The 14,768-nt window shown below is 41.0% G+C and overlaps 1 protein-coding gene across 2 annotated transcripts in view; it reads right to left on the bottom strand.

The window, feature by feature from the left end:
* The window catches only part of jade2 (jade family PHD finger 2), a 235,932-nt gene that overhangs the window by 175,999 nt on the left and 45,165 nt on the right, over positions 1-14,768 (bottom strand). The window lies entirely within an intron of this gene.

Raw genomic sequence — 14,768 nt, 5'->3', positions numbered from 1 at the left:
TTTCTTTTTTTTCTTTTTTTTTAAAGACTCGAAAGGACTTGAAATTCAAAGTTTCAGACTTGTGACTTGACTCGGACTTTTACACCAGTGACTTGAGACTCGACTCTGACTTGCCTGACATTACTTGAGACTTGACTTGAGACTTGAGGATAAAGACTTGAGACTTACTTGAGACTTGCAAAACAATGACTTGGTCCCACCTCTGAAGATATTTACTTGATAACTTGCATGTCAAACCAGGAGAAGACCCCAGGGAAAAGCCAGGCCGTTTATAAGAGATCACCTTGTTGCAGAATCTGTATCCCGTGCACTGAAAGAAGGCTCAAACTCTTGCCAAAGAACACCGCACATCACTGTGAAGTACATGTACCCCAATTCTGGGGTTGTCGGGTAGTTGTTGGATAAGAAGCTGAAGAAATGGATGGATGGAATAAATTTGAACTTCAACAGCAGGGAGAGAACAGGTGGCAATAATTTACAACTGTGTTCCATTAAGACTCCCAGTAATCCATGACAGTAAACCAGAGCGCAGAAAACAGGACTTCTCCTAGTGGAACAGAGTTATAATTAAACACACGTGTAGTTTCCCTACTATGAGAAGTTAAGATGCTTAGATTCAGATACTAATGTCATCAGCCAACCAGTGAAATTCCAGAAATCAGAGATATTCAAGTTTATTTATGCAGTGCCAAATCACAACAACAGTTGCCATACTGTGTTTTTATATTATAAGGTAAAGACCCTATAATAATAATACAAAGAAAACAGAGAAAACCCCCAAAAATCATATGACCACATATGAGCAGTCACTTTGGCGACGGTGAGAAGGAAAAACTTCCTTTCACCAGGAAGAAACCTCCAGCAGAAACAGGCTCAGGGAGCGGCAGCCGTCTGCCACGACTGGTTGGGATGTGGGGAGGGAAACAGGACAAAGATACGCTGTGGAAGACAGCCAGAGATAATAAGAACTAATAATTAAATGAAGAGAGCTGTATAAACACATAGTGAGTGAAGAAGGACTCAATGCATCATGGGAATCCCCCAGAGCCCTTGACCTATTGCAGCGTTTCTAAGGGAGGGTTCACCTGATCCAACCTTAATTATATGCTTTATCAAAAAGGAAAGTTTGAAGCGTAGTCTTAAAAGTAGAGATACTCTCCCGGATTCAAACTGGAAGCTGGTTCCAGAGAAGAGGGGCCTGAAAGCTGAAGACTCTGCCTCCCATTCTACTTTTGAATATTTTCGAAGTATTAGGGGATTTGGGAGGAGGTAAGATTTTTACCATCCACCAAATATTATTAGGGTGCATGTGAAACATGAAAAATAACACAAAAAAGAACAAAAGCTTGCCTTAAAGCAAACACATACAAGGGACAGTGAGCACGAAGACCAACCAACAGGCTACAAAACAAACAATAAAGCACCAAATGGGGGATGTCAGAGATGATTTAGCAAGTTTTTCATGGATGCAACCCAACTCATCTCTGCTACTCAACCCACAAATGCCTTTTCCTTACAAATGTGGCACTATTTAACGGGAAGTAAACATGCTTTCCAACAGTGTAAGATTTATTGGCAAGAAGGATTGTTGCAACAAAGAAACAACTGACCAAACACATTTCTTTGCTCTTTGTCTTACGTTAATATGGAGCATATTCAAAGGGCTGCAGAAACCACAGATTTGCAGGTATTGACTGGTATTTTGTTACTACACTGTGATGTGAACCTAACTCTGCTTTCACATCCACGTTGTGCTACATTACACCTCTACACCTGACACCTCTACAGGACAGCCAGAGAATAAAAGTGAAAGAACCAGGGGACAAACAAAAGAAAAGAACCAAAGTGCATCTTTTCCTGATGTTCCTCTTCAAATAGGCTTTCACTTTGCATCTTCGATTTTTCAATTTTAGGTTTTCTGGTTTTCCACGTGCAACAAGAAGCAAACTAACAGTGGACAAAAAGGTTGGAGGAAAAACAAATCAACAATTAAAGAGATTAAGTAGTGAGACAGGCTATCAAGCAGGCGATATGGAGTGAAAAACAATCCCAAATCAGCCAATAAACTACACAGAAGTATCATCATGGCTGGATTAGAAGACTACTTTAGACTTTTAAGCATCTATATTTGCTGCTCATAATATCTATTATTGATTAATCTAAACATTTTTCAGTACAGTTAGTATTTCAGGCAGCAGGTGAATGTTTAATCTCTACAATTTTATAATGTTATTGTGTGCATCACGTTGCTTAAGTGATCAGAATATAAAACAAGAAGTGTTACGTCAAAAATAAAGAGTATGCAGAGGCTACATGAAAAATATATCTACAGCACCTTTTCAAGTCACAAATGGATATATATATATATACATATATATATATATATATAAAAAACACCCAGCACGCCCCTGCGGGCGGTTTATCCTTCAAGCTCGGGTCCTCTACCAGAGGCCTGGGAGCTTGAGGGTCCTGCGCAGTATCTTAGCTGTTCCCAGGACTGCGCTCTTCTGGACAGAGATCTCCGATGTTGTTCCCGGGATCTGCTGGAGCCACTCGCCTAGCTTGGGAGTCACCGCACCTGGTGCTCCGATTACCACGGGGACCACCGTTACCTTCACCCTCCACATCCTCTCGAGCTCTTCTCTGAGCCCTTGGTATTTCTCCAGCTTCTCGTGTTCCTTCTTCCTGATATTGCTGTCATTCGGAACCGCTACATCGATCACTACGGCCGTCTTCTTCTGTTTGTCTACCACCACTATGTCCGGTTGGTTAGCCACCACCATTTTGTCCGTCTGTATCTGGAAGTCCCACAGGATCTTAGCTCGGTCATTCTCCACCACCCTTGGGGGCATCTCCCATTTTGACCTCGGGACTTCCAGGTTATACTCGGCTTGTTCTTGTGCTGCCATGATTAGTGCCTCTGTGCTGTCTTTCAGTCCAGCTTTGTCCAGCCACTGGTAGGATTTCTGGATATCAGCCACCTCCTCTATCTGCCGGTGGTACATACCGTGCAGGGGCCTGTCCTTCCATGATGGTTCCTCGTCTCCCTCCTCTTTCTTGGGTTTCTGCTGCCTGAGGTATTCACTGAGCACTCGGTCAGTTGGGTCTATATATATATATATATATATATATATATATATATATATATATATATATATATATATATATATATATATATATATATTAGGGGTGCAACGATATTCGTATCGATATTGAACCGTTCGATACAGTGCTTTCGGTTCGGTACGCATATGTATCGAACAATACAAAATTTGTAATTTATTTGATCAACTTTCCTTCTGACGATGCTGTCTGTGTTGAGCGCTCAGTGAATCTGCGTTCGACTACTCTGCCTAGGGTCGACAGTGCAGCCTAGGCGGAGTAGTCCAAACGCAGATTCACTGAGTGCTCAACACAGACAGCATCGTCAGAAGGAAGAGCGCAGGGCAAGCTAGCGAGACAGAAGTTAAGGTCTCCTTACAACATGGACCTCCCCCACTCTCATTCAGATCTGGCGTTGGAATTATTTTGGTTTTCATGTGACGTATGACCCTGAAGGTAAGCGAGTCATGGACTAAAGTAAAACAGTATGTTGGATGTGCCACGCAATGCTCAATTACATGGGTGGGAGCTAGTGTGTTAGCGCAGTTAGCTCGTTAACGTGTTGGCCGTCTAGCCCCATGCACAGGGCGATCGGCGGTAGCTCGTTAACGGAGATTTGCCGTGTTGTGGCTTTAAGGTCATTTCAACGAGATTAACCTGAAAGCACTAGTGGGAACACAACGAATATGACTGCACATTTACGCCGACATCATCCTAGTGCAAAGACAAGTGGAAGCAGAAAAAAACAAGCAAGCATGCTACTAACTTTAGCCGAGTCATTTAGACAGCTGTTAGCACATGATTCTCCTTATGCTGCTGAGAATATAGCCCAGAAGAAGCGGATAGTATAGCTTTTATTTTGGAAAGAGACATTTCTCTGTAATAAACTCTCTTTTCCAAAGATGAGTGATTCCTCAATCAGATACAGGGCTCGCAATATCGCTAGCCCGACGTCCCGGGGCTAGCGATTTTTTTCAGTCGGGGTACCAAAATCTATCTCTGCCCTGCCCGTCGGGCTATTGTAGGAAGGAAAAATATATGTCAATGCTTTTGCATTCTTTCAGAAATGTAGCTGGGTAATTATGTCATTGGCATCGGTGAGCCACTGTCAATATGTGACATATTGAAATCGCGTTTGAATTTGCGCTTGTTTTTTTGCTTTCACTTTGCAATCGCGTGAACTGTGTATAGAGAGCGACAGCACTGATCTGTGAGTGATGATAATTTGTGCACCAATTCCTCTGACATCGTCTTATTAATCGTTAGCTTACTATGCAAACATGACAAGTGAAATCTCCCGCAGCAAGCTTAAACATGTGAGAGGTTGATCGCGCAGAGAATCGCTGAGCGTTATGCGAGTCGGTGTGTAAAAGCAGCAGGATTTATATTTGACTACGATGACCTGGATGACTGAGAACCTTCACAGACAGATATATATTTTAGTTCTGCTGAGCCAAATAAGACAGGTCAGGGTGAAGAAGTGACAGCCAAAGAAAAGCTTACCACAAAACGGAGAAGTTATGACAAATCAGACTATAAGGCAAAAAGAAAGTGCAGCTTTATGGTTTCATGGACAAAATAATTTCTGTGGCTGCAATATGACGAGCTAAATAACCAGAGCTGCACATAAGTGGTCCGCAGGTGCGCATTCGCTGTCAAAATAAAAAACGCGCACAAGGGTTAGGGTTAAATTTAAAAACTGTACTTTTGAGTTAAAATATATATTTATAATTTTAATAAATGACAAATTAAAAAGGCATGAACATTTTTTTTGTATCGAAAAAATATCGAACCGTGACACCAAAGTATCGAACCGAACCGAACCGTGAATTTTGTGTATCGTTGCACCCCTAATATATATATATATATATATATATATATATATATATATATATATATATATATATATATATATATATATATATATATATATATATATATATATACATACACACAAACTCTTTGATATCCCACCTGTGATTTTTTACTACTGAGTCCTGAGGTGCCGTTCAAAACATATTTTTTTCACTTCTTCTCAGTATATGGCATCAGACATGGTTCGGATGGCAGCTTGTTCTTTGTGTGAGCGCTGCAGAGCAGGCACCATGCAGGGCACAGAGAGCACAGGCCTGAAGAAACCTTTCAGTGCGCTCGCTACACACTGCTTCAACTCAGGATGGATGGCAAGGAGGAAAAAGGCGTAAAAAGCAACAGGGAAGGGAGTCGCCGCTATTATGCAGAAACATTTCTCACTAACATAAATCACTCGCATCAACAGCCTTTACCGGCTTGACACTTTTCAAAAGACACATAAAGGACATGATAGGAATGTGAAAAGGATTTCCTCCTGCTCTTTCTATAGTCCCCTCTCCCTTCTTAGATCTGAAATGTCACATCCGTAGCTATTAGCCTAGCTCCGTAGTGCTGAACTCTGAAAAGACACTCAGTCTACAATTTATGCCCCTCATTAGCGTGAGACAAGACAGTGAACAAGTCCTTTTGAGATTTCTCTGAGCGCCAGCTCCTCATCACAAGCCCCTGGCCTGAATGATGCGTGGAGCGACGGCGCTCCCCTCCACGCCAAGGGCAGGCTGATTGCCAAGGCTTCACTCAAAGGTCATGCAATTAAGCTTTGTTCCCGCTTCAATAAGGCTTTGACTGACTTACTGTGCTCCTCCGTCTGAACAGATGTGATTTTTGGCCTCAAGCGAGCTAAAATTCTGCCCTCCATTCATGTCCACAATCACGTATTCAAAGAAACGAGTCAGAGATAGAAGAATCATCACAAAAAAATTAACATATGTGTAGCTTGTCCACAAATTTAAATTCTAATATTGATATTCAGGGATGAGGAAGCAGTGTGGTAGAGGTTAAGTAAGTTGGATTTGGAGCCAGGAACTGCTTGAATGAGAGTCTTATCAGCGATAAGCTCTTCTCCCCAAATGTCCTTGGGCAAGGCATTTAACCTCTAAAGTGCTTCAAAGGAGCTACTAAACAGCCTTTCAGTGTTGTGGAAAAGTCTTGAGCCACCTCTTATTCTTTATATTATTGAAATACACAAAAACATACATGGAAATACAGTAAATAAGGTACAAAATGTTTTTACAATTCTAACAAGCCTGAATGTCAGCAGTGATTAGACCTGGTATGTCTTAGACCAGTGGTCCCCAACCCCCGGGCCATGTAAGTCGTTTGGTACTGGGTCGTGAGAGTTGAGGCCTGATGTGAAATTTATGGTTTTCAGGGTTTTTATTGTTATTTTTTTATTGTTTGTATCGTTATCTCAGTATCCCTGGGTCTTCTCCTGTGTGTTATGAATAAATCTTCTATTTTTGGTACTGTTACTGGTTTATTTTGTTGTATTTATCCGCGACACCTTAAAGGCCGGTCCGTGAAAATATTGTTGGACATAAACCGGTCCGTGGCGCAAAAAAGGTTGGGGACCACTGACTTAGACACGAATAGCTGTCCAGGCTTCTTAAAGGACATTCAAAGCTCTTCGTTGGACGCTGGCTGGCTGCTTTTTGTTCTGTTCTCTCCCAAACTGCTTCAACGCTGAGGTCCGGGCTCTGGGGAGGCCAGTCCACGACTGACGGTGTTCCATTGTGTGTTTTTCTATCGCGACCTCCAACACTGCTGACTGAAGTGCAGCCACATGACAGAGCCTGCACCATGTTTTACAGATGGCTGTAGACACTCACACCTCAATAAATAATGACAACAATTTAAACAAAAAATTAGTCCTGTTGCAACTAACTGCCAACTAACTGTTGGTACAAAAGTATCATTTTATCCTTGTCAAACTGTCTTCCCTTTAGCAATTTTCACACATTCAAATAAAGAAATGGACACAAATGTTCTGTTTTTGTGACAGACTGCTAGCATAAAGCGCATAAAGATACAATTTGAAACTGTTTTTTGGTTCTTGCCAAGTTGTCTACTATGTATAGACACAGCACTGGTTTTCCTTGAAGTATTCTTTGTGCTTGAATTAGTAAAAGATTGGAATTAAGTGACTTAAGATAAAAAGACTTCTTTGAAAATGGTCAGATATGAGGTCGGGACTGAAAATAAGTGAAAAAGCAGTCCTTCAGAAAGTCTGGAAAACTATTGCTCAAGACCATTTTAAAAGACTAGTTTGGCTTCTTGGGAGCAAGATTTAAAGAAATTAATGGTGGCTAGGGCTGGGCGATAAAATCCACATCGTGGTATAATTTGAAGCACGTGCGGTAACGATATATATCGCGATATATTCTTTTCTTCTGTATAACGTATTTTCCACACTATAAAGCACACTTAAAATCCTTTAATTTTCTCAAAAATCGAGAGTGTGCCTTATGTATGAATTCTGGTTGTGCTTAATGACCTCGAACCAATTTTGACGTGCAGAAATCTGTTAAAAAGTGTTTTAGTACAACTTTGGTAAGCCGCACTGCTTGATGGATTGTCAGAGCATTACGGCTGCTGTAGTGAGGAGCTTCGCAGAGTAATCTGGGTCCAAAACTCCGTCCGCTTCAGATCCCAAAGTCAAACGAACACTGAGAGTTAAAAACGGTCTAAATTCTTTCATCTTTAATAAAATCATCAGCGTTGCTGCTTTACCAGGTGTAACAGTTAAGTTTAACATCCAGAGTTAGAAGTTAACAGGAAGTTAGCTCGCTAGTTTCCACCTAAACATGACATACCATGTTCTGACTGAGAGATTTTTGAAACTAATTAAAACGTACAGCTCTGCTACCACTTCCAACATAAATTAAGACAGAAAACTAAACAGCAGTGACGTTTGCAGGGTTACTGAAGTTGGACTACCTGGTATATAATGTTGTGCTACGTGATTGCTAGCGACACAGCTATGTTAGCATAACATTAGCACAGTGAAGCTGGAGGATGAATGCCAACTTTTTTTCCACTCGATAAAAGTTAACGTGAGGGATTCTGGTGGTCAGGGACAAATGCAATCGCATAGCTGGATGCTATACACGGGCCAAACTTCAGTCAGGAGAACAACTAAGATTATTCATCCACAATACGAGGTTAGTTATTAATATACTGCAACAACATGGGAATAGAACAGCTGCGAGAGAATTCAACATTAATGAATCAATGTTACGGAAGTGGAGGAAGCGCAGTTTTTGGATTTCCCCATATTTCAAAAGTGCTTCATCTCTTTGCTATGACTGTCGGCATAATTTGCAGATGATAATGGTTGTAGCCGCTGCGATGCTTTTGATCAAAACAGGCGCAGCTTGATGACATCATCAACATGCGCTATTGCGGTAGAGCGGTATAGTCAAAATCTCTGAGCCCCTAATGGTGGCTCAACATTTTTGGACAGCACTGTGAATTGTATTGGGGCAGCTTGGATGCCTAAATATGACAGAAAAAAATAAGTGAACAAATTAGAGCAGAATTGTTATAATAAATGTAATATCTGCTAAGTTTTTTTAAGTTATAATTTTAAAAAAATCCAAAAAACTAACTTCCTGTTTAAAAACAGAGATTTCCGCACAATAACTGACTAAACCAAGGCATGCAGCCCCCAAACCCACTCCAGTGGATCAGATCAGTGGAGGCTGTGCTTGTACTCTGCAGCTCCCAGGTGTGAACATGTGTACAGTCATGAATATGAAGCAAGATTTTTTAGAGAGAGCAAATGAAAGAGGGCGAACAGGCATCGAAACACTTCCTCCAATAAATAAAGTTTTTTAAAAAACTGGGTCACTGACAAGAAAGAGTGAAGGCGACTTAAGAGGCAGAAGCGATAAGCCAATTTCCCCCTGCAGAGTCCAATGTAAAACATCATTCTTGGTACGGCAGCTACGGCAGGCGATCTGGTGAAATGGCAAGCAAAGGCTGGGGAGAGAGATGTGACCTAGTTTTGGAGGAGATGTGTGGCTGAAACAACCAAACAACTGCATGATTAATGCTGCTTTGCATGTCTGCATCGACTGCAACTTGAGTCGGTTGTTGTGCTTTTTAGAAGCAAAATTTACTAACAGGGAACAACACAGTGAATCAAATGAAAGCCAATCTGTGTCTGCTCGCCAAGAGCTCCAGGAGATTTACCTTAAATGCAGCTTTCTAAAACAAATATTTTTTAAAAAGACATAAAAAGTCAAGCTTTTTTCCCCCATTTTTTAAAATAGCACATCAGGGGTGGTATTTGACCCAAAGAACAATTTCCCTCTGTCATGGCAGCTACATCAGCTCCCTCAGCGCCGCTCCTCGCTTCCCCTACACTACAACTTTGAAGACCTGCCATTATCCACCAGATCCGCTAAAACTTTCCCACTGAGTCTGGTCCCAACTCACACAGTCACCGATGCCAGCTTGTCACTGAACTCTTGCCATCCCGGTCCCATCTCTGCCTGTCCTGTTAACCAATCCAAGCCATCTTTTTTGACACCCCTTCTTGCCCCTTTGGTTCTGTTTGCTGGTTTGGATCACCTTTTTGTGCTCACTGTAAGCCTTTCTTATTTCAGCACTCGCTTGGTAAGCTTCATTTTCACGCCTCTCCTGTCTCAGTCTCTGCCATTGGCTTTGAGTTCTCCTTTTAACATCTGATGCATTAAAGTCCACCCGTCTGGTGTTGTGTGCCGGCCAAAGTAAATGCGACGAGAGTGGGCCCGCAGGGTCCTAGAACAGTACATCAACTTCTCAAGTGGCTTCATATTAACGCCCACTCTGATGCTAGATCTATTTTTAAAGCAGGAGAGATCCGCTGACAGACACGTTTGCCTTGTGTCGTCGATATGAGGCGTTCAACGAGATGCAGGAATCTCCTTATTTTCAACTTTCATACCATTTTGTCCTTCAGTCTGCTTTATCTGCTTCTGGTTCACACAATGCATAGGAGGCAGAAAATGAGCATGATCATTTTGCATTTAATGAGAGATTTTCTGCTAGTTGAGAAAAGTGAGAGACGGATGGTGTGTTGTGGATGGACCGCCTGCTGAGTTTGTCAAGTTTTTATTTTCTCGGTTTCACTGTTGAATGTCAGCGCAGCGCGAGCTTTCCAGGAAGGCATTTTCACTGTTTCTGAGCGACTGGAAGCAAAACCTGACGTTTAGCAACTGACAATAAAACCATCAATTATCAGAAGGAATCTGAAAGAAGAAGCGGACAGCTGTGACTTGGGAGGTAAAGCAGGTCCTAAGCCACAACTGGGTGTGCAAGTGTGCAAGTGTGCAAATGTGCAAATGTGTAAATGCTTAATGCGGTTTGAGTGCTCAGACTAGACCAGGAAAGCTCTACATAAATTTATGCCTCCCATTCAGTACTTTCTTTCCAAACTCATCTCTCTCCCTCTCTCTCTCTGTAGACTTTTCCACCCCATCAGGTGCAGTTAGTGTCCAGCCCTTTGATGTTCTGCCATGAAACCATCAGACATGACCGAAAGTACAAATATGGGCCATGAAAGGCAAGCGCAGACACACACCGACTGCTGATGGCTAACTAGAAATAAAACAAATGCACATGAGTGCACAAATATTAACTTTCCACACCAGACAAAATACACACCCACTGATTATTGTTTATATTTCCCCAAAGAAGTTCTCTGGCCAATGCTGCTAAGTTTATGTGTCAACAACAAACTTTAGAGCTCTGAGATGGAAGCACAACAAGTGAAAATATCTACAAAAGCAACGTCCAAAATAACAGTTTTTCAGCCCTCACTGAGGTCGGCGCAGGCTACACCTAGTACTGTCTACACCTCAGGACAACTCATTTTGAACTGAGCACTGTACTGTGCAAAACTACCGAGCCACCCCTCATTTCTTTATGTTTTCCTTCTGATGGGCCTGACTTTTTGGTATTTTTTTGTTTTTAAAGTGATCTTGAGTAAAAATGTTTGCAGGCTTGCTGAAGGTCTTTCAAGGTGCATTTCAGTCATTTTCAGTCTGGACCGTGTACCTGATTAAGAAATGGGGGGGGAAAAAATCTGGTCCTTCAGTTGATGTTCACTGAAGAAATGGTCTCAGTGGGAGGGTGGCTATTAGGAAACAGGGAGAAAAGGCGGAAGTATGCTGAATTATACAAGAACCTGCCTTAACAACAGTGGTAACAGGTCTGATGGAGCGATTAACTTAAATTAGAAACAGCTTCAATTTTCACCATGACAATGATACCAAACATATTGCCAATGCAGTAAAAACATAACTAGATAGAAAAACACACAGTGGAACACTATGGGCTTCTCCCCACACTCCAGAGCAATGTGGGATCATCTTGAGAGTAGAACAGAAGGCAGCCAACATCCAAAGAAGAGCTTCAAATGTCCTACAAGAACCCTGGAGAACTAGTCCTGTTGCTAATCGGACACGTTTTCTTTTCTCTTACCAATAAGTGCAAACAATGTGTTTCTATTTAACTTTTCAACACCTGGCAGGTGAGCGAGGGGGGAGCAATGCTGACAGTTTAATACGATGGTTCGGCGCTATGTTGGCTCGCAGCGTGTGAATGTGTGAGCGTGTCCGCATTCGTTTATTTGCACTCATCTCCCGGCTGGTATGTGTCGACATGCAAAACTCTCCGCCATCCATCCAGCCTGCTCATCCATTCACTAGGCTTGGCACGTGTGTGTGTGTGTGTGTGTGTGTGTGTGTGTGTGTGTGTGTGTGTGTGTGTGAGTGAGAGAAAGAGACAAACTGTAACATCAACTTCGAGCTGTTTGCATCTGGTTGCCATGGAGTTTCACAGCTGTTTCCACCAGACCCTAATGAGCTTCAGCAGCTGTTAGCTTAGAGGACACACACACGTAAAAATACACTAACATGTATACATACAGTACACATTAGTTAGTTTGTATCGTTACCTGTGATTGTTTACTTGCCTTATTGTTCACATATACAAGATTGCAGAGCATCTGAGCCAGCAGTAAGGCTGATCTAAATAACAATATATCACAATCACGACTCTTGACAGGGATCCATCTATAACATCTGCCTTGGAACAATAACCCTAATCTTGACACACAAGCTGTTAAAAATGCTTTGGTTCACACAGTCTGTCAATACCCCGAGGACAGATTTCAATTTCCCTTTTATTCTCTTCTACTGGAACATGACTTTAACAAGTATTAAAGTATAAGGCTTGATATGTGTGAAAAGCACACTATAACATAGTGCATTAGATTAAAGGATGGAACAAATAGCTTATTTCACAATTTTAAAAAAAAATGTAAATGTAATGTAAACAAAACAGATTCCTCCTCTGTTTAAAAATGAGTTTTTGCACAGTCTTACTTATAAATGGGCAGATGATCATATACCTCCACCTCAGGAAAAATGGATCTACAGTTCACTGTAAAAAATCTTATTGTATTAATTTCATCAAGCATTACAGCTTCTGCTCTCAAACAGATAACAGTATGAAGTAGAGCAGGGCGATATGGCCAAAAATATTTATCACGATATATATTTGAAAATTTGCGATAACGATATAACCGACGATATAATTGATGCGAGACAAAATACAACTCCACAACATTACTAGCGCAAAAAGACAACCTTCCATTTATTTTCACTTAAACAAGAAGCTGGTTTTTATGTACATTAAAGCTTTATAAAAATGTAACAGTGCAAATGCAAATTCCTTGCTGAAAGTTTAACCAAAAGGCATGTCCAGTAGAAATGGGCTGACATATCCTGAGCATAACCATGTATAATATCCACTGAAGTTAAAAAAGAGGTGCTTTGCAACATTAAACTGCAGTGTGCAGTAACGCATTTTTCGGACCATAAGGTGCACGGGATTATAAGGCACATTAAGCGAAAACAAAGCAGTCAGATAAATCAAACTTGATTAAACTCATTCTTCTTGCTTCCTCCACTTCTGTACCATTGATTCATTAATGTTGAATTCTCTGGCAGCTGCTCTATTCCCATGTTGTTGCAGTATATTAATGACTAACCTCGTATTGTGGATGGATTAGCTCAGTTTGTTCTCCTGACTGAAGTTTGGTCCGTTTACAGCATCCTGCCATGCATTGCATTTGTCTCTAACCATGAAGAAACCTTAACGTTAACTTTTATAAGTGGAAAAGTGTTAGTGTTCGTCCTCCAGCTTCACTGTTTATGTTATGCTAATATAGCTGTGTCGCTAGCGATCACGTAGCACATCATTATATACCAGCTAGCCCAACTTCAGTAACCCTACAAACGTCACTGCTGTTTAGTTTCCTGTCTTCATTTATGTTGGAAGTGATAGCAAGAGCTGTACGTTTGATTTTTTTCAGAAATCTCTCAGTCAGAACATGCAATATCATGCTTAGGTAACTAGCAAAACTAGCGAGCTAACTTCTGCTAGCTTCCTGCTAACTTCTAACTCCGTTAATGTAATAACTTTTGTTTTCATGGATGCCTGGAAGTTAAACTTTATAGTTACATCCTGGTAAAGCAGCAATGCTGATCGTTTTATTAAAGATGAAAGAATTTAGACAGTTTTTAACGCTCAGTGATGCTGCAGTGTTGTTTGACCTGAAGTATACGGAGTTTAGGACCCAGATTACTCCCAGATTTAAGAGCATCTTAGTCCGACAAATACGACAATAACGACGGCCGCTTGCATGTTCTGCAAAAAAATGTGCTTTGTCGTGTATCTGACGGACAAAAACCAAACCAGTTCCACATCACTGAAGTTGCACCATTTTTCAAACCAATTCTGGTTCATCTGTTTCACTCAACAATCGGCCATGTGCGTATGAAAACAAAGGTACTGCGCATGCGCGTTTTACTCCCATTCTATCGCGATATTTCATTTTCCTATCGTTGCCTAACATTATACCGGTATTACCGTGAACGGTATAATATGGCCCAGCCCTAGTATGAAGATTATTAAATCCAGCATCTGAAGTTCTTCAGCGGACAGAACAGGTAGCTGTGGTACTCCTAATGTTAATGCTAAAGCCAACGAGCATGACCTAAATATTGGAAAAGGTGGACCCAGCTGTTCTACTCAGACAGGGCTTGGATGTGGATTTAGTAAGTAAGGAGTATCTCTCTGTTATTTTACTGCAAATTAAAAGGACACCGGAAACAGCTCCTACTTTCTTATCAATGCTATAGATGAGAAAGACACCTGTAGCCGTGATAACTATAAATAACAAAGAGCCAAAAACTATAACGTCAAAACACTTTGAAGACATTAAAAGGACTACATCAAACTGACAAAGGTAAACTTTAAGTTTTTAAGTTTTTCACTAGAAAAGGGGGGGGAAATCAGATATTAAAAATTTAAGAAACCAAGCAGACTAAAAAATTAAAGCTCATGCAAAAATACCAAAAACTGAGGCCACCTATTGTCTATAGGGAATATTACACATTTTAGCTAGTGTGTGTGCAGTTTCACATTTCATCACATCTCTCATTTTTCAAAAGCGCAAGATGGTGACAATGAAAACGCTCATCTATCTGTAGAATCCCATACAATTCGCTGCTACCAAATTTCCACTTCATATTAACTGTACGGACAATGCTTCTTTTTTTTTTTACCTTTTTTTTACCTTTTATAGATAACAACTTACCTATGTTTGCATTTTTGTTTTGTTAAGGCTTACAATTAAAGGTGCGTATTGGTCAAAGCACCGTTAGCCATTCACTGTCTGCGCTAATTCCAATCGCTGCCATGTCAAGTGTATTTGTGGTAGAAATGCAATTATCTAATTA

This window comes from Astatotilapia calliptera, chromosome 10, assembly GCF_900246225.1.
Source record: "Astatotilapia calliptera chromosome 10, fAstCal1.2, whole genome shotgun sequence".
Classification (NCBI taxonomy): Eukaryota; Metazoa; Chordata; class Actinopteri; order Cichliformes; family Cichlidae; genus Astatotilapia; species Astatotilapia calliptera.
This window is presented reverse-complemented; position numbering and strand designations above follow the sequence as displayed.